This window comes from Hyla sarda, chromosome 1, assembly GCF_029499605.1.
Source record: "Hyla sarda isolate aHylSar1 chromosome 1, aHylSar1.hap1, whole genome shotgun sequence".
NCBI lineage: Eukaryota > Metazoa > Chordata > Amphibia > Anura > Hylidae > Hyla > Hyla sarda.
Window position 1 is genome coordinate 275,715,335 of NC_079189.1, and position 18,739 is coordinate 275,734,073.

Consider the following 18,739-nt stretch of genomic DNA (forward strand, 5'->3'; position numbering starts at 1 on the left):
GTGAAGCTGTCAACGGCCATCCTAAGCTGAACGCTCCTGCTCTCGTCAGATCGCAGGCTGCTACCCATCTTAGGGCCCGGTAAGTACCAGCATGGGAGACTGACTGGGAATCCCAGGTGTTGTTGACATTTTGCTCTGTAGCTCTGTAGACATTTTGCTCTGATTCCGAAAAGGATTTATTGATGCTTAAATCCACAGTATACAGGGTGTGAAGCCGTCTACGGCTATCCTAAGCTGAATGCGCCTGTTCTTGTCAGATCGCAGACTGCTGCCCGGCAAGTACGGGCATGGGAGACTGGCTGGCAATCCAAGGTGCTATTGACATTTTGCTCTGTTGCCGCCTTCCTCTCCGATTAAAAAAAATATTTATTGATGCTAAAATCCACAGTATACAAGGCGTGAAAATGTCAACGGCCATCCTAAGCTGAACGTGCCTGCTCTCGTCAGAGCGCAGACTGCTACGCAGCTTAGGGCCCAGTAAGTACCGGCATGGGAGACTGGCTGGGAATCCCGGGTGCAATTGACATTTTGCTCTGTTGCCGCCTTCCGTTCCGATTCCGAAAAGGATTTATTGATGCTTAAATGCACAGTATAAAAAGCATGAAGCTGTCAATGGCCATCCTAAGCTGAACGCGCCTGCTCTCGTCAGATCGCAAACTGCTACCCAGCTTAGGGCCTGGTAAGTATTGGCATGGGAGACTGGCTGGGAATCCCGGTTGTTGTTGACATTTTGCTCTATTGCTGCCTTCCGCTCCGATTCCGAAAATAATTTATTGATGCTTAAATCCACAGTATACAAGGTGTGAAGCTGTCGACGGCCATCCTAAGCTTAACGCGCCTGCTCTCGTCAGATCGCAGACTGCTACGCAGCTTAGGGCCCAGTAAGTACCGGCATGGGACACTGGCTGGGAATCCTGGCTGCAGTTGACATTTTGCTCTGTTGCCGCCTTCCGTTCCGATTCCGAAAAGGATTTATTGATGCTTAAATGCACAGTATAAAGGGCGAGAAGCTGTCACCGGCCATCCTAAGCTGAACGCGCCTGCTCTCGTCAGATCGCAGACTGCTACCCAGCTTAGGGCCCGGTAAGTACCAGCATGGGAGACTGACTGGGAATCCCAGGTGTCGTTGACATTTTGCTCTGTTGCCGCCTTCTGCTCCGATTCGGAAAAGGATTTATTGATGCTTAAATCCACAATATACAGGGTGTGAAGCTGTCAACGGCCATCCTAAGCTGAACGTGTCTGCTCTCCTCAGATCGCAGACTGCTGCCTGGCAGATACCGGCATGGGAGACTGGCTGGCAATCCAAGGTGCCATTGACATTTTGCTCTGTTGCCGCCTTCCTCTCCGATTAATAAAAATATTTATTGATGCTTAAATCCACAATATACAAGGCGTGAAGATGTCAACGGCCATCCTAAGCTGAACGCGTCTGCTCTCGTCAGATCGCAGACTGCTACCCAGCTTAGGGCCCAGTAAGTACCGGCATGGGAGACTGGCTGGTAATCCCGGGTGCAGTTCACATTTTGCTCTGTTGCCGATTCCGAAAAGGTTTTATTGATGCTTAAATGCACGGTATAAAAATCATGAAGCTGTCAATGGCCATCCTAAGCTGAATGCGCCTGCTCTCGTCAGATCGCAGACTGCTACCCAGCTTAGGGCCCGGTAAGTACTGGCATGGGAGACTGGCTGGGAATCCCGGTTGCCGTTGACATTTTTCTCTATTGCTGCCTTCCGCTCCGATTCCGAAAATAATTTATTGATGCTTAAATCCACAGTATACAAGGTGTGAAGCTGTCGACGGCCATCCTAAGCTGAACGTGCCTGCTCTCGTCAGATCGCAGACTGGTACAGATCTTAGGACCCGGTAAGTACCGGCATGGGACACTGGATGGGAAACCCGGCTTCCGTTGACATTTTGCTCTGTTGCCGCCTTCCGTTCCGATTCCGAAAAGGATTTATTGATGCTTAAATGCACAGTATAAAGGGCGTGAAGCTGTCAACGGCCATCCTAAGCTGAACACGCCTGCTCAAGTCAGATCACAGACTGATACCCAGCTTAGGGCCTTTTAAGTACCAGCATGGGAGACTGGCTGGGAATCCCGGGTGTAGTTGACATTTTAATCTGTTGCCGCCTTCCGCTCCGATTCGGAAAAGGATTTATTGATGCTTAAATGCACAGTATAAAGGGCGTGAAGCTGTCAACGGCCATCCTAAGCTGAACGCTCCTGCTCTCGTCAGATCGCAGACTGCTACCCAGCTTAGAGCCCGGTAAGTACCAGCATGGGAGACTGGCTGGGAATCTCAGGTGTTGTTGACATTTTGCTCTGTAGCTCTGTAGACATTTTGCTCCGATTCCGAAAAGGATTTATTGATGCTTAAATCCACAGTATACAGGGTGTGAAGCCGTCTACGGTTATCCTAAGCTGAATGTGCCTGTTCTTGTCAGATCGCAGACTGCTGCCCGGCAAGCACGGTCATGGGAGACTGGCTGGCAATCCAAGGTGCCGTTGACATTTTGCTCTGTTGCCGCCTTCCGTTACGATTCCGAACAGGATTTATTGATGCTTAAATGCACAGTATAAAAAGCATGAAGCTGTCAATGGCCATCCTAAGCTGAACGCGCCTGCTCTCGTCAGATCGCAGACTGCTACCCAGCTTAGGGCCCAGTAAGTACTGGCATGGGAGACTGGCTGGGAATCCCGGTTGCCGATGACATCTTGCTCAATTGCTGCCTTCCGCTCCGATTCCGAAAAGAATTTATTGATGCTTAAATCCACAGTATACAAGGTGTGAAGCTGTCGACGGCCATCCTAAGCTTAACGCGCCTGCTCTCGTCAGATCGCAGACTGGTACAGATCTTAGGGCCCGGTAAGTACCGGCATGGGACACTGGCTGGGAATCCCGGCTGCCGTTGACATTTTGCTCTGTTGCCGCCTTCCGTTCCGATTCCGAAAAGGATTTATTGATGCTTAAATGCACAGTATAAAGGGCGAGAAGCTGTCAACGGCCATCCTAAGCTGAACGCGCCTGCTCTCGTCAGATCGCAGACTGCTACCCAGCTTAGGGCCTGGTAAGTACCAGCATGGGAGACTGGCTGGGAATCCAGGATGAAGTTGACATTTTAATCTGTTGCCGCTTTCCGCTCCGATTCGGAAAAGGATTTATTGATGCTTAAATGCACAGTATAAAGGGAGTGAAGCTGTCAACGGCCATCCTAAGCTGAACGCGCCTGCTCTCGTCAGATTGCAGACTGCTACCCAGCTTAGGGCCCGGTAAGTACCAGCATGGGAGATTGGCTGGGAATCCCAGGTGTTGTTGACATTTTGCTCTGTAGCCGCCTTCCGCTCCGATTCCGAAAAGGATTTATTGATGCTTAAATACACAGTATACAGGGTGTGAAGCTGGCTACGGCTATCCTAAGCTGAATGTGCCTGCTCTTGTCACATCGCAGACTGCTGCCCGGCAAGTACGGGCATGGGAGACTGGCTGGCAATCCAAGGTGCTATTGACATTTTGCTCTGTTGCTGCCTTCCTCTCCGATTCCGAAAAGGATTTATTGATGCTTAAATGCACAGTATAAAAAGCATGAAGCTGTCAATAGCCATTCTAAGCTGAACACGCCTGCTATCGTCAGATCGCAGACTGCTACCCAGCTTAGGGCCCGGTAAGTACTGGCAGGGGAGACTGGCTGGGAATCCCGGTTGCCGTTGCCATTTTGCTCTATTGCTGCCTTCCGCTCCGATTCCGAAAATAATTTATTGATGCTTAAATCCACAGTATACAAGGTGTGAAGCTGTCGACGGCCATCCTAAGCTGAACGCGCCTGCTCTCGTCAGATCGCAGACTGGTACAGATCTTAGGGCCCGGTAAGTACCGGCATGGGACACTGGCTGGGAATCCCGGCTGCCGTTGACACTTTGCTCTGTTGCCGCCTTCCGTTCCGATTCCGAAAAGGATTTATTGATGCTTAAATGCACAGTATAAAGGGCGTGAAGCTGTCAACGGCCATCCTAAGCTGAACGCGCCTGCTCTCGTCAGATCACAGACTGATACCCAGCTTAGGGCCTTTTAAGTACCAGCATGGGAGACTGGCTGGGAATCCCGGGTACAGTTGACATTTTAATCTGTTGCCGCCTTCCGCTCCGATTCGGAAAAGGATTTATTGATGCTTAAATGCACAGTATAAAGGGCGTGAAGCTGTCAACGGCCGTCCTAAGCTGAACGTTCCTGCTCTCGTCAGATCGCAGACTGCTACCCAGCTTAGGGCCCGGTAAGTACCAGAATGGGAGACTGGCTGGGAATCTCAGGTGTTGTTGACATTTTGCTCTGTAGCTCTGTAGACATTTTGCTCCGATTCCGAAAAGGATTTATTGATGCTTAAATCCACAGTATACAGGGTGTGAAGCCGTCTACAGTTATCCTAAGCTGAATGTGCCTGTTCTTGTCAGATCGCAGACTGCTGCCCGGCAAGTACGGGCATGGGAGACTGGCTGGCAATCCAAGGTGCTATTGACATTTTGCTCTGTTGCCGCCTTCCGTTCCGATTCCGAAAAGGATTTATTGATGCTTAAATGCACAGTATAAAGGCCGAGAAGCTGTCAACGGCCAGCCTAAGCTGAACGTGCCTGCTCTCGTCAGATCGCAGACTGCTACCCAGCTTAGGGCCCGGTAAGTACTGGCATGGGAGACTGACTGGGAATCCCGGGTGCCATTGACATTTTGCTCTATTGCTGCCTTCCGCTCCGATTCCGAAAAGAATTTATTGATGCTTAAATCCACAGTATACAAGGTGTGAAGCTGTCGACGGCCATCCTAAGCTTAACGCGCCTGCTCTCGTCAGATCACAGACTGGTACAGATCTTAGGGCCCGGTAAGTACCGGCATGGGACACTGGCTGGGAATCCCGGCTGCCGTTGACATTTTGCTCTGTTGCCGCCTTCCGTTCCGGTTCCGATTCCGAAAAGGATTTATTGATGCTTAAATGCACAGTATACAAAGTGTGAAGCTGTCAACGGCCATCCTAAGCTGAACGCGCCTGCTCTCGTCAGATCGCAGACTGCTACCCAGCTTAGGGCCTGGTAAGTACCAGCATGGGAGACTGGCTGGGAATCCAGGGTGAAGTTGACATTTTAATCTGTTGCCGCTTTCCGCTCCGATTCGGAAAAGGATTTATTGATGCTTAAATGCACAGTATAAAGGGAGTGAAGCTGTCAACGGCCATCCTAAGCTGAACGCGCCTGCTCTCGTCAGATTGCAGACTGCTACCCAGCTTAGGGCCCGGTAAGTACCAGCATGGGAGACTGGCTGGGAATCCCAGGTGTTATTGACATTTTGCTCTGTAGCCGCCTTCCGCTCCGATTCCGAAAAGGATTTATTGATGCTTAAATCCACAGTATACAGGGTGTGAAGCTGTCTACGGCTATCCTAAGCTGAATGTGCCTGCTCTTGTCACATCGCAGACTGCTGCCCGGCAAGTACGGGCATGGGAGACTGGCTGGCAATCCAAGGTGCTATTGACATTTTGCTCTGTTGCTGCCTTCCTCTCCGATTCCGAAAAGGATTTATTGATGCTTAAATGCACAGTATAAAGGGCGTGAAGCTGTCAACGGCCATCCTAAGCTGAACGCGCCTGCTCTCGTCAGATCGCAGACTGCTACCCAGCTCAGGGCCCGGTAAGTACTGGCATGGGAGACTGGCTGGCAATCCCGGCTGCCGTTGACATTTTGCTCTGTTGCCGCCTTCCGTTCCGATTCCGAAAAGGATTTATTGATGCTTAAATGCACAGTATAAAGGGCGTGACGCTGTCAACGGCCATCCTAAGCTGAACGCGCCTGCTCTCGTCAGATCGCAGACTGATACCCAGCTTAGGGCCTTTTAAGTACCAGCATGGGAGACTGGCTGGGAATCCCGGGTGCAGTTGACATTTTAATCTGTTGCCGCCTTCCGCTCCGATTCGGAAAAGGATTTATTGATGCTTAAATGCACAGTATAAAGATCGTGAAGCTGTCAACGGCCATCCTAAGCTGAACGCTCCTGCTCTCGTCAGATCGCAGACTGCTACCCAGCTTAGGACCCGGTAAGTACCAGCATGGGAGACTGGCTGGGAATCTCAGGTGTTGTTGACATTTTGCTCTGTAGCTCTGTAGACATTTTGCTCCGATTCCGAAAAGGATTTATTGATGCTTAAATCCACAGTATACAGGGTGTGAAGCCGTCTATGGCTATCCTAAGCTGAATGTGCATGTTCTTGTCAGATCGCAGACTGCTGCCCAGCAAGTACGGGCATGGGAGACTGGCTGGCAATCCAAGGTGCTATTGACATTTTGCTCTGTTGCCGCCTTCCGTTCCGATTCACAAAAAGGATTTATTGATGCTTAAATGCACAGTATAAAAAGCATGAAGCTGTCAATGGCCATCCTAAGCTGAACGCGCCTGCTCTCGTCAAATCGCAGACTGCTACCCAGCTTAGGGCCCAGTAAGTACTGGCATGGAAGACTGGCTGGGAATCCCGGTTGCCGTTGACATCTTGCTCAATTGCTGCCTTCCGCTCCGATTCCGAAAATAATTTATTGATGCTTAAATCCACAGTATACAAGGTGTGAAGCTGTCGACGGCCATCCTAAGCTTAACGCGCCTGCTCTCGTCAGATCGCAGACTGGTACAGATCTTAGGGCCCGGTAAGTACTGGCATGGGAGACTGACTGGGAATCCCGGGTGCCGTTGACATTTTGCTCTATTGCTTCCTTCCGCTCCGATTCCGAAAAGAATTTATTGATGCTTAAATCCACAGTATACAGGGTGTGAAGCTGTCTACGGCTATCCTAAGCTGAATGTGCCTGCTCTTGTCAGATCGCAGACTGCTGCCCGGCAAGTACGGGCACGGGAGACTGGCTGGCAATCCAAGGTGCTATTGACATTTTGCTCTGTTGCCGCCTTCCTCTCCGATTCCGAAAAGGATTTATTGATGCTTAAATGCACAGTATAAAAAGCATGAAGCTGTCAATGGCCATCCTAAGCTGAACGCGCCTGCTCTCGTCAGATCGCAGACTGCTACCCTGCTTAGGGCCCGGTAAGTACTGGCATGGGAGACTGGCTGGGAATCCCGGGTGCCGTTGACATTTTGCTCTATTGCTGCCTTCTGCTCCGATTCCGAAAATAATTTATTGATGCTTAAATCCACAGTATACAAGGTGTGAAGCTGTCGACGGCCATCCTAAGCTTAACGCGCCTGCTCTCGTCAGATCGCAGACTGGTACAGATCTTAGGGCCCGGTAAGTACCGGCATGGGACACTGGCTGGGAATCCCGGCTGCCGTTGACATTTTGCTCTGTTGCCGCCTTCCGTTCCGATTCCGAAAAGGATTTATTGATGCTTAAATGCACAGTATACAAAGTGTGAAGCTGTCAACGGCCATCCTAAGCTGATCGCGCCTACTCTCGTCAGATCGCAGACTGCTACCCAGCTTAGGGCCTGGTAAGTACCAGCATGGGAGACTGGCTGGGAATTCCGGGTGCAGTTGACATTTTAATCTGTTGCCGCTTTCTGCTCCGATTCGGAAAAGGATTTATTGATGCTTAAATGCACAGTATAAAGGGCGTGAAGATGTCTACGGCCATCCTAAGCTGAATGCGCCTGTTCTCGTCAGATCGCAGACTGCTACCCAGCTTCGGGCCTGGTAAGTACCAGCATGGGAGACTGGCTGGGATTCCCGGGTGCAGTTGACATTTTGCTCTGTTTCTGCTCCGATTCCGAAAATTATTTATTGATGCTTAAATCCACAGTATACAAAGTGTGAAGTTGTCATCGGCCATCCTAAGCTGAACGCGCCTGCTCTCCTCAGATCGCAGACTGCTGCCCGGCAGATACCGGCATGGGAGACTGGCTGGCAATCCAAGGTGCCATTGACATTTTGCTCTGTTGCCGCTTTCCTCTCCGATTAATAAAAATATTTATTGATGCTTAAATCCACAGTATACAAGGTGTGAAGATGTCAACGGCCATCCTAAGCTGAACGCGCCTGCTCTCGCCAGATCGCAGACTGCTACCCAGCTTAGGGCCCGGTAAGTACCGGCATGGGAGACTGGCTGGGAATCCCAGGTGTTGTTGACATTTTGCTCTGTTGCCGCCTTCCGTTCCGATTCCGAAAAGGATTTATTGATGCTTAAATGCACAGTATAAAAAGCATGAAGCTGTCAATGGCCATCCTAAACTGAACGCACCTCCTCTCGTCAGATCGCAGACTGCTACCCAGCTTAGGGCCCGGTAAGTATTGGCATGGGAGACTGGCTGGGAATCCCGGTTGTTGTTGACATTTTGCTCTATTGCTGCCTTCCGCTCCGATTCCGAAAATAATTTATTGATGCTTAAATCCACAGTATACAAGGTGTGAAGCTGTCGAAGGCCATCCTAAGCTTAACGCGCCTGCTCTCGTCAGATCGCAGACTGCTACGCAGCTTAGGGCCCAGTAAGTACCGGCATGGGACACTGGCTGGGAATCCTGGCTGCAGTTGACATTTTGCTCTGTTGCCGCCTTCCGTTCCGATTCCGAAAAGGGTTTATTGATGCTTAAATGCACAGTATAAAGTGCGAGAAGCTGTCAACGGCCATCCTAAGCTGAACGCACCTCCTCTCGTCAGATCGCAGACTGCTACCCAGCTTAGGGCCCGGTAAGTACCAGCATGGGAGACTGACTGGGAATCCCAGGTGTCGTTGACATTTTGCTCTGTTGCCGCCTTCCGCTCCGATTCGGAAAAGGATTTATTGATGCTTAAATCCACAATATACAGGGTGTGAAGCTGTCAACGGCCATCCTAAGCTGAACGTGTCTGCTCTCCTCAGATCGCAGACTGCTGCCTGGCAGATACCGGCATGGGAGACTGGCTGGCAATCCAAGGTGCCATTGACATTTTGCTCTGTTGCCGCCTTCCTCTCCGATTAATAAAAATATTTATTGATGCTTAAATCGACAATATACAAGGCGTGAAGATGTCAACGGCCATCCTAAGCTGAACGCGCCTGCTCTCGTCAGATCGCAGACTGCTACCCAGCTTAGGGCCCAGAAAGTACCGGCATGGGAGACTGGCTGGGAATCCAGGGTGCAGTTCACATTTTGCTCTGTTGCCGCCTTCCGTTCCGATTCCGAAAAGGTTTTATTGATGCTTAAATGCACGGTATAAAAATCATGAAGCTGTCAATGGCCATCCTAAGCTGAGCACGCCTGTTCTCGTCAGATCGCAGACTGCTACCCAGCTTAGGGCCCGGTAAGTACTGGCATGGGAGACTGGCTGGGAATCCCGGTTGCCGTTGACATTTTGCTCTATTGCTGCCTTCCGCTCCGATTCCGAAAATAATTTATTGATGCTTAAATCCACAGTATACAAGGTGTGAAGCTGTCGACGGCCATCCTAAGCTGAACGCGCCTGCTCTCGTCAGATCACAGACTGATACCCAGCTTAGGGCCTTTTAAGTACCAGCATGGGAGACTGGCTGGGAATCCCGGGTGCAGTTGACATTTTAATCTGTTGCCGCCTTCCGCTCCGATTCGGAAAAGGATTTATTGATGCTTAAATGCACAGTATAAAGGGCGTGATGCTGTCAACGGCCATCCTAAGCTGAACGCTCCTGCTCTCGTCAGATCGCAGACTGCTACCCAGCTTAGGGCCCGGTAAGTACCAGCATGGGAGACTGGCTGGGAATCTCAGGTGTTGTTGACATTTTGCTCTGTAGCTCTGTAGACATTTTGCTCCGATTCCGAAAAGGATTTATTGATGCTTAAATCCACAGTATACAGGGTGTGAAGCCGTCTACGGTTATCCTAAGCTGAATGTGCCTGTTCTTGTCAGATCGCAGACTGCTGCCCGGCAAGTACGGGCATGGGAGACTGGCTGGCAATCTAAGGTGCTATTGACATTTTGCTCTAATGGCGCCTTCCGTTCCGATTCCGAAAATGATTTATTGATGCTTAAATGCACAGTATAAAGGGCAAGAAGCTGTCAAACGGCCAGCCAATGCTAAACGCGCCTGCTCTCGTCAGATCGCAGACTGCTACCCAGCTTAGGGCGCGGTAAGTACTGGCATGGGAGACTGACTGGGATTCCCGGGTGCCATTGACATTTTGCTCTATTGCTGCCTTCCGCTCCGATTCCGAAAAGAATTTATTGATGCTTAAATCCACAGTTTACAAGGTGTGAAGCTGTCGACGGCCATCCAAAGCTTAACGCGCCTGCTCTCGTCAGATCACAGACTGGTACAGATCTTAGGGCCCAGTAAGTACCGGCATGGGACACTGGCTGGGAATCCCGGCTGCCGTTGACATTTTGCTCTGTTGCCGCCTTCCGTTCCGATTCCGAAAAGGATTTATTGATGCTTAAATGCACAGTATAAAAAGCATGAAGATGTCAACGGCCATCCTAAGCTGAACGTGCCTGCTCTCGTCAAATCACAGACTGCTACCCAGCTTCGGGCCCAGTAAGTACCGACATGGGAGACTGGCTGGGAATCCCGGTTGCCGTTGACATTTTGCTCTATGGCTGCCTTCCGCTCCGATTCCGAAAAGAATTTATTGATGCTTAAATCCACAGTATACAAGGTGTGAAGCTGTCAACGGCCATCCTAAGCTGAACGCGCCTGCTCTCGTCAGATCGCAGACTACTACGCAGCTTAGGGCCCAGTAAGTACCGGCATGGGAGACTGGCTGGGAATCTCGGGTGCAGTTGACATTTTGCTCTGTTGCCGCCTTCCGTTCCGATTCCGAAAAGGATTTATTGATGCTTAAATGCACAATATAAAAAGCATGAAGCTGTCAATGGCCATCCTAAGCTGAACGTGCCTGCTCTCGTCAGATCGCAGACTGCTACCCATTTTAGGGCCTGGTAAGTATTGGCATGGGAGACTGGCTGGGAATCCCGGGTGCCGTTGACATATTGCTGCCTTCCGCTCCGATTCCGAAAATAATTTATTGATGCTTAAATCCACAGTATACAAGGTGTGAAGCTGTCGACGGCCATCCTAAGCTTAACGCGCCTGCTCTCGTCAGATCGCAGACTGGTACAGATCTTAGGGCCCGGTAAGTACCGGCATGGGACACTGGCTGGGAATCCCGGCTGCCGTTGACATTTTGCTCTGTTGCCGCCTTCCGTTCCGATTCCGAAAAGGATTTATTGATGCTTAAATGCACAGTATAAAAAGCATGAAGCTGTCAATGGCCATCCTAAGCTGAACGCGCCTGCTCTTGTCAGATCGCAGACTGCTACCCAGCTTAGGGCCCGGTAAATACTGTCATGGGAGACTGGCTGGGAATCCCAGGTGCCGTTGACATTTTGCTCTATTGCTGCCTTCCGCTCCGATTCCGAAAATAATTTATTGATGCTTAAATCCACAGTATACAAGGTGTGAAGCTGTCGACGGCCATCCTAAGCTTAACGCGCCTGCTCTCGTCAGATCGCAGACTGGTACAGATCTTAGGGCCCGGTAAGTACCGGCATAGGACACTGGCTGGGAATCCCGGCTGCCGTTGACATTTTGCTCTGTTGCTGCCTTCCGTTCCGATTCCGAAAAGGATTTATTGATGCTTAAATGCACAGTATAAAGGGCGAGAAGCTGTCAACGGCCATCCTAAGCTGAACGTGCCTGCTCTCGTCAGATCGCAGACTGCTACGCAGCTTAGGGCCCAGTAAGTTCCGGCATGGGAGACTGGCTGGGAATCCCGGGTGCAGTTGACATTTTGCTCTGTTGCCGCCTTCCGTTCCGATTCCGAAAAGGATTTATTGATGCTTAAATGCACATTATAAAAAGCATGAAGCTGTCAATGGCCATCCTAAGCTGAACGTGCCTGCTCTCGTCAGATCGCAGACTGCTACCCAGCTTAGGGCCTGGTAAGTATTGGCATGGGAGACTGGCTGGGAATCCCGGGTGCCGTTGACATATTGCTGCCTTCCGCTCCGATTCCGAAAATAATTTATTGATGCTTAAATCCACAGTATACAAGGTGTGAAGCTGTCGACGGCCATCCTAAGCTTAACGCGCCTGCTCTCGTCAGATCGCAGACTGGTACAGATCTTAGGGCCCGGTAAGTACCGGCATGGGACACTGGCTGGGAATCCCGGCTGCCGTTGACATTTTGCTCTGTTGCCGCCTTCCGTTCCGATTCCGAAAAGGATTTATTGATGCCTAAATGCACAGTATACAAAGTGTGTAGCTGTCAACGGCCATCCTAAGCTGAACGCGCCTGCTCTCGTCAGATCGCAGACTGATACCCAGCTTAGGGCCTGGTAAGTACCAGCATGGGAGACTGGCTGGGAATCCCGGGTGCAGTTGACATTTTAATCTGTTGCCGCCTTCCGCTCCGATTCGGAAAAGGATTAATTGATGCTTAATTGCAACGTATAAAGGGCGTGAAGCTGTCAACGGCCATCCCAAGCTGAACGCGCCTGCTCTCGTCAGATCGCAGACTGCTACCCAGTTTAGGGCCCGGTAAGTACTGGCATGGGAGACTGGCTGGGAATCCCAGGTTCCGTTGACATTTTGCTCTATTGCTGCCTTCCGCTTCGATTCCGAAAAGAATTTATTGATGCTTAAATCCACAGTATACAAGGTGTGAAGCTGTCGACGGCCATCCTAAGCTTAACGCGCCTGCTCTCGTCAGATCGCAGACTGGTACAGATCTTAGGGCCCGGTAAGTACCGGTATGGGACACTGGCTGGGAATCCCGGCTGCCGTTGACATTTTGCTCTGTTGCCGCCTTCCGTTCCGATTCCGAAAAGGATTTATTGATGCTTAAATGCACAGTATAATGGATGAGAAGCTGTCAACGGCCAACATAAGCTGAACGCGCCTGCTCTCGTCAGCTACCCAGCTTAGGGCCCGGTAAGTACCAGCATGGGAGACTGACTGGGAATCCCAGGTGTCGTTGACATTTTGCTTTGTTGCTGCCTTCCGCTCCGATTCCGTAAAGGATTTATTGATGCTTAAATCCACAGTATACAGGGTGTGAAGATGTCTATGGCCATCCTAAGCTGAATGTGTCTGTTCTCATCAGAGCGCAGACTGCTACCCAGCTTCGGGCCTGGTAAGTACCAGCATGGGAGACTGGCTGGGAATCCCGGTTGCCGTTGACATTTTGCTCTATTGCTGCCTTCCGCTCCGATTCCGAAAATAATTTATTGATGCCTAAATCCACAGTATACAAGGTGTGAAGCTGTCGACGGCCATCCTAAGCTTAACGCGCCTGCTCTCGTCAGATCGCAGACTGGTACAGATCTTAGGGCCCGGTAAGTAACGGCATGGGACACTGGCTGGGAATCCCGGCTGCCGTTGACAATTTGCTCTGTTGCCGCCTTCCGTACCGGTTCCGATTCCGAAAAGGATTTATTGATGCTTAAATGCACAGTATACAAAGTGTGAAGCTGTCAACGGCCATCCTAAGCTGAACGCGCCTGCTCTCGTCAGACCGCAGACTGCTACCCAGCTTAGGGCCTGGTAAGTACCAGCATGGGAGACTGGCTGGGAATCCAGGGTGAAGTTGACATTTTAATCTGTTGCCGCTTTCTGCTCCGATTCGGAAAAGGATTTATTGATGCTTAAATCCACAGTATACAGGGTGTGAAGAAGTCTACGGCCATCCTAAGCTGAATGCGCCTGTTCTTGTCAGATCGCAGACTGCTACCCAGCTTCGGGCCTGGTAAGTACCAGCATGGGAGACTGGCTGGGAATCCCGGGTGCAGTTGACATTTTGCTCTGTTTCTGCTCCGATTCCGAAAATTATTTATTGATGCTTAAATCCACAGTATACAAAGTGTGAAGCTGTCAACGGCCATCCTAAGCTGAACGCGCCTGCTCTCGTCAGATCGCAGACTGCAACCCAGCTTAGGGCCCGTTAAGTACCAGCATGGGAGACTGGCTGGGAATCCCAGGTGGTGTTCACTTTTTGCTCTGTAGCCGCCTTTCGCTTCGATTCCGAAAATGATTTATTGATGCTTAAATCCACAGTATACAGGGTGTGAAGCCGTCTACGGCTATCCTAAGCTGAATGTGCCTGTTCTTGTCAGATCGCAGACTGCTGCCTGGCAAGTACGGGCATGGGAGACTGGCTGGCAATCCAAGGTGCTATTGACATTTTGCTCTGTTGCCGCCTTCCTCTCCGATTCCGAAAAGGATTTATTGATGCTTAAATGCACAGTATAAAGGGCGAGAAGCTGTCAACGGCCATCCTAAGCTGAATGTGCCTGATCTCGTCAGATCGCAGACTGCTACCCAGTTTGGGCCTGGTAAGTACCAGCATGGGGGACTGGCTGGGAATCCCGGGTGCAGTTGACATTGTGCTCTGTTGCCGCCTTCCGCTCCGATTCCGAAAATGATTTATTGATGCTTAAACCCACAGTATAAAGGGTGTGAACCTGTCAACAACCATCCAAAGCTGAATGTGCCTGATCTCGTCAGATCGCAGACTGCTACCCAGTTTGGGCCTGGTAAGTACCAGCATGGGGGACTGGCTGGGAATCCCGGGTGCAGTTGACATTTTAATCTGTTGTCGCCTTCCGCTCCGATTCGCAAAAGGATTTATTGATGCTTAAATCCACTATATACAGGGTGTGAAGCTGTCAACGGCCATCCTAAGCCTGAACGTGCCTGCTCTCCTCAGATCGCAGACTGCTGCCCGGCAGTTACCGGCATGGGACACTGGCTGGGAATCCCGGTTGCCGTTGACATTTTGCTCTGTTGCCGCCTTCCGTTACGATAACGAAAAGGATTTATTGATGCTTAAAAGCACAGTATAAGGAGCGAGAAGCTGTCAACAGCCATCTTAAGCTGAATGTGCCTGCTCTCATCAGATCGCAGACTGCTACCCAGCTTAGGGCCCGGTAAGTACCAGTATGGGAGACTAGCTGGGAATCCCAGGTGTTGTTGACATTTTGCTCTGTTGCCGCCTTCCGCTCCGATTCCGAAAAGGATTTATTGATGCTTAAATCCACAGTATAAAGGGTGTGAGGATGTCTACGGCCATCCTAAGCTGAATGCGCCTGTTCTCGTCATATCGCAGACTGCTACCCAACTTCGGGCCTGGTAAGTAATAGCATGGGAGACTGGCTGGTAATCCCTGGTGCAGTTGACATTTTGCTCTGTTTCTGCTCCGATTCCGAAAATTATTTATTGATGCTTAAATCCACAGTATACAAAGTGAGAAGCTGTCAACGGCCATCCTAAGCTGAACGCGCCTGCTCTCGTCAGATCGCAGACTGCTACCCAGCTTAGGGCCTGGTAAGTACCAGCATGGGAGACTGGCTGGGAATCCCGGGTGCAGTTTACATTTTAAACTGTTGCCGCCTTCCGCTCCGATTCGGAAAAGGATTTATTGATGCTTAAATGCACAGTATAAATGGCGTGAAGCTGTCAACGGCCATCCTGAGCTGAACGCGCCTGCTCTCGTCCAATCGCAGACTGCTACCCAGCTTAGGGCCTGGTAAGTACCAGCATGGGAGACTGGCTGGGAATCCCGGGTGCAGTTGACATTTTAATCTAGTGCCGCCTTCCGCTCTGATTCGGAAAAGGATTTATTGATGCTTAAATGCACAGTATAAAGGACGTGAAGCTGTCAACAGCAATCCTAAGCTGAACGCGCCTGCTCTCGTCAGATCGCAGACTGGTACCCAGCTTATGGCCCGGTAAGTACCAGCATGGGAGACTGGCTGGGAATCCCAGGTGTTGTTGACATTTTGCTATGTAGCCGCCTTCCGCTCCGATTCCGAAAACGATTTATTGATGCTTAAATCCACAGTATACAGGGTGTGAAGCTGTCTACGGCTATCCTAAGCTGAATGCGCCTGTTCTTGTCAGATCGCAGACTGCTATCCAGCTTAGGGCCTGGTAAGTACCAGCATGGGAGACTGGCTGGGAATCCCGGGTGCAGTTGACATTTTGCTCTGTTGCCGCCTTACGCTCTGATTCCAAAAAGGATTTATTGATGCCTAAATCCACTGTATACAAGGTGTGAAGCTGTCAACGGTCATCCTAAGCTGAACGTGCCTGCTCTCCTCAGATCGCAGGCTGCTGCCCGGCAAGTACCGGCATGGGAGACTGGCTAGCAATCCAAGGTGCTATTGACATTTTACTCTGTTGCCGCCTTCCTCTCCGATTAATAAAAATATTTATTAATGCTTAAATCCACAATATACAGGGTGTGAAGCTGTCAATGGCCATCCTAAGCTGAACGTGCCTGCTCTCCTCAGATCGCAGACTGCTGCCCGGCAGATACCGGCATGGGACACTGGCTGGGAATCCCGGGTGCCGTTGACATTTTGCTCTGTTGCCGCCTTCCGTTCCGATTCCGAAAAGGATTTATTGATGCTTAAATGCACAGTATAAAGGACGAGAAGCTGTCAACGGCCATCCTAAGCTGAACGTGCCTGCTCTCGTCAGATTGAAGACTGCTACCCAGCTTAGGGTCCGGTAAGTACCAGCATGGGAGACTGGCTGGGAATCCCAGGTGTCGTTGACATTTTGCTCTGTTGCCGCCTTACGCTCCGATTCCGAAAAGGATTTATTGATGCTTAAATGCACAGTATACAGGGTGTGAAGTTGTCTACGGCCATCCTAAGCTGAATGCGCCTGTTCTCGTCAGATCGCAGACTGCTACCCAGCTTCGGGCCTGGTAAGTACCAGCATGGGAGACTGGCTGGGAATCCTAGGTGCAGTTGACATTTTGCTCTGTTTCTGCTCCGATTCCGAAAATTATTTATTGATGCTTAAATCCACAGTATACAAAGTGTGAAGCGGTCTACGGAAATCCTAAGCTGAACGCGCCTGCTTTCGTTAGATCGCAGACTGCTACCCAGCTTAGGGCCTGGTAAGTACCAGCATGGGAGACTGGCTGGGAGTCCCGGGTGCAGTTGACATTTTAATCTGTTGCCGCCTTCCGCTCCAATTCGGAAAAGGATTTATTGATGCTTAAATCCACAATATACAGGGTGTGAAGCTGTCAACGGCCATCCTAAGCCTGAACGTGCCTACTCTCCTTAGATCGCAGACTGCTGCCCGGCAGATACCGGCATGGGAGACTGGCTGGCAATCCAAGGTGCCATTGACATTTTGCTCTGTTGCCGACTTCTTCTCCGATTAATAAAAATATTTATTGATGCTTAAATCCACAATATACAAGGCGTAAAGATGTCAACGGCCATCCTAAGCTGAACGCGCCTGCTCTCGTCAGATCGCAGACTGCTACCCAGCTTAGGGCCCAGTAAGTACTGGCATGGGAGACTGGCTGGGAATCCCTGGTGCAGTTGACATTTCGCTCTGTTGCCGCCTTCCGCTCCGATTCGGAAAAGGATTTATTGATGCTTAAATGCACAGTATAAAGGGCACGAAGCTGTCAACGGCCATCCTAAGCTGAACGCGCCTGCTCTCGTCAGATCGCAGACTGCTACCCAGCTTAGGGCCCGGTAAGTACCAGCATGGGAGACTGTCTGGGAATCCCAGGTGTTGTTGACATTTTGCTCTGTAGCCGCCTTCCGCTCCGATTCCGAAAAGGATTTACTGATGCTTAAATCCACAGTATACAGGGTGTGAAGCCGTCTACGGCTATCCTAAGCTGAATGTGCCTGTTCTTGTCAGATCGCAGACTGCTGCCCGGCAAGGACGGGCATGGGAGACTGGCTGGCAATCCAAGGTGCTATTGACATTTTGCTCTGTTGCCGCCTTCCTCTCCGATTCCGAAAATAATTTATTGATGCTTAAATCCACAGTATACAAGGTGTGAAGCTGTCGACGGCCATCCTAAGCTTAACGCGCCTGCTCTCGTCAGATCGCAGACTGGTACAGATCTTAGGGCCCGGTAAGTACCGGCATGGGACACTGGCTGGGAATCCCGGCTGCCGTTGACATTTTGCTCTGTTGCCGCTTTCCGTTCCGATTCCGAAAAGGATTTATTGATGCTTAAATGCACAGTATGAAGGGCGAGAAGCTGTCAACGGCCATCCTAAGCTTAACGCGCCTGCTCTCGTCAGATCGCAGACTGGTACAGATCTTAGGGCCCGGTAAGTACCAACATGGGAGACTGGCTGGGAATCCCAGGTGTCGATGACATTTTGCTCTGTTGCCGCCTTCCGCTCCGATTCCGAAAAGGATTTATTGATGCTTAAATCCACAGTATACAGGGTGTGAAGATGTCTACGGCCATCCTATGCTTAACGCGCCTGCTCTCGTCAGATCGCAGACTGGTACAGATCTTAGGGCCCGGTAAGTACCGGCATGGGACACTGGCTGGGAATCCCGGCTGCCGTTGACATTTTGCTCTGTTGCCGCCTTCCGTTCCGATTCCGAAAAGGATTTATTGATGCTTAAATCCACAGTATAAAAAGCATGAAGCTTTCAATGGCCATCCTAAGCTGAACGCCCCTGCTCTCGTCAGATCGCAGACTGCTACCCAGCTTAGGGCCCGGTAAGTACTGGCATGGTAGACAGGCTGGGAATCCCGGTTGCCGTTGACATTTTGCTCTATTGCTGCCTTCCGCTCCGATTCCGAAAATAATTTATTGATGCTTAAATCCACAGTATACAAGGTGTGAAGCTGTTGACGGCCATCCTAAGCTTAACGCGCCTGCTCTCGTCAGATCGCAGACTGGTACAGATCTTAGGGCCCGGTAAGTACCGGCATGGGACACTGGCTGGGAATCCCAGGTGTTGTTGACATTTTGCTCTGTAGCCGCCTTCCGCTTCGATTCCGAAAAGGATTTATTGATGC

The 18,739-nt window shown here is 50.6% G+C and overlaps 5 pseudogenes; all 5 read left to right on the forward strand.

Moving 5' to 3' along the window:
- Positions 1–1,594: 1,594 nt before the first annotated feature.
- LOC130323620 (5S ribosomal RNA) lies at positions 1,595–1,714 on the forward strand (annotated as a pseudogene).
- Positions 1,715–7,001: 5,287 nt separating this feature from the next.
- On the forward strand, positions 7,002–7,121 carry LOC130351978 (5S ribosomal RNA; annotated as a pseudogene).
- Positions 7,122–9,596: 2,475 nt separating this feature from the next.
- On the forward strand, positions 9,597–9,716 carry LOC130335367 (5S ribosomal RNA; annotated as a pseudogene).
- Positions 9,717–12,403: 2,687 nt separating this feature from the next.
- On the forward strand, positions 12,404–12,523 carry LOC130325891 (5S ribosomal RNA; annotated as a pseudogene).
- Positions 12,524–17,367: 4,844 nt separating this feature from the next.
- LOC130351632 (5S ribosomal RNA) lies at positions 17,368–17,487 on the forward strand (annotated as a pseudogene).
- Positions 17,488–18,739: the final 1,252 nt, after the last annotated feature.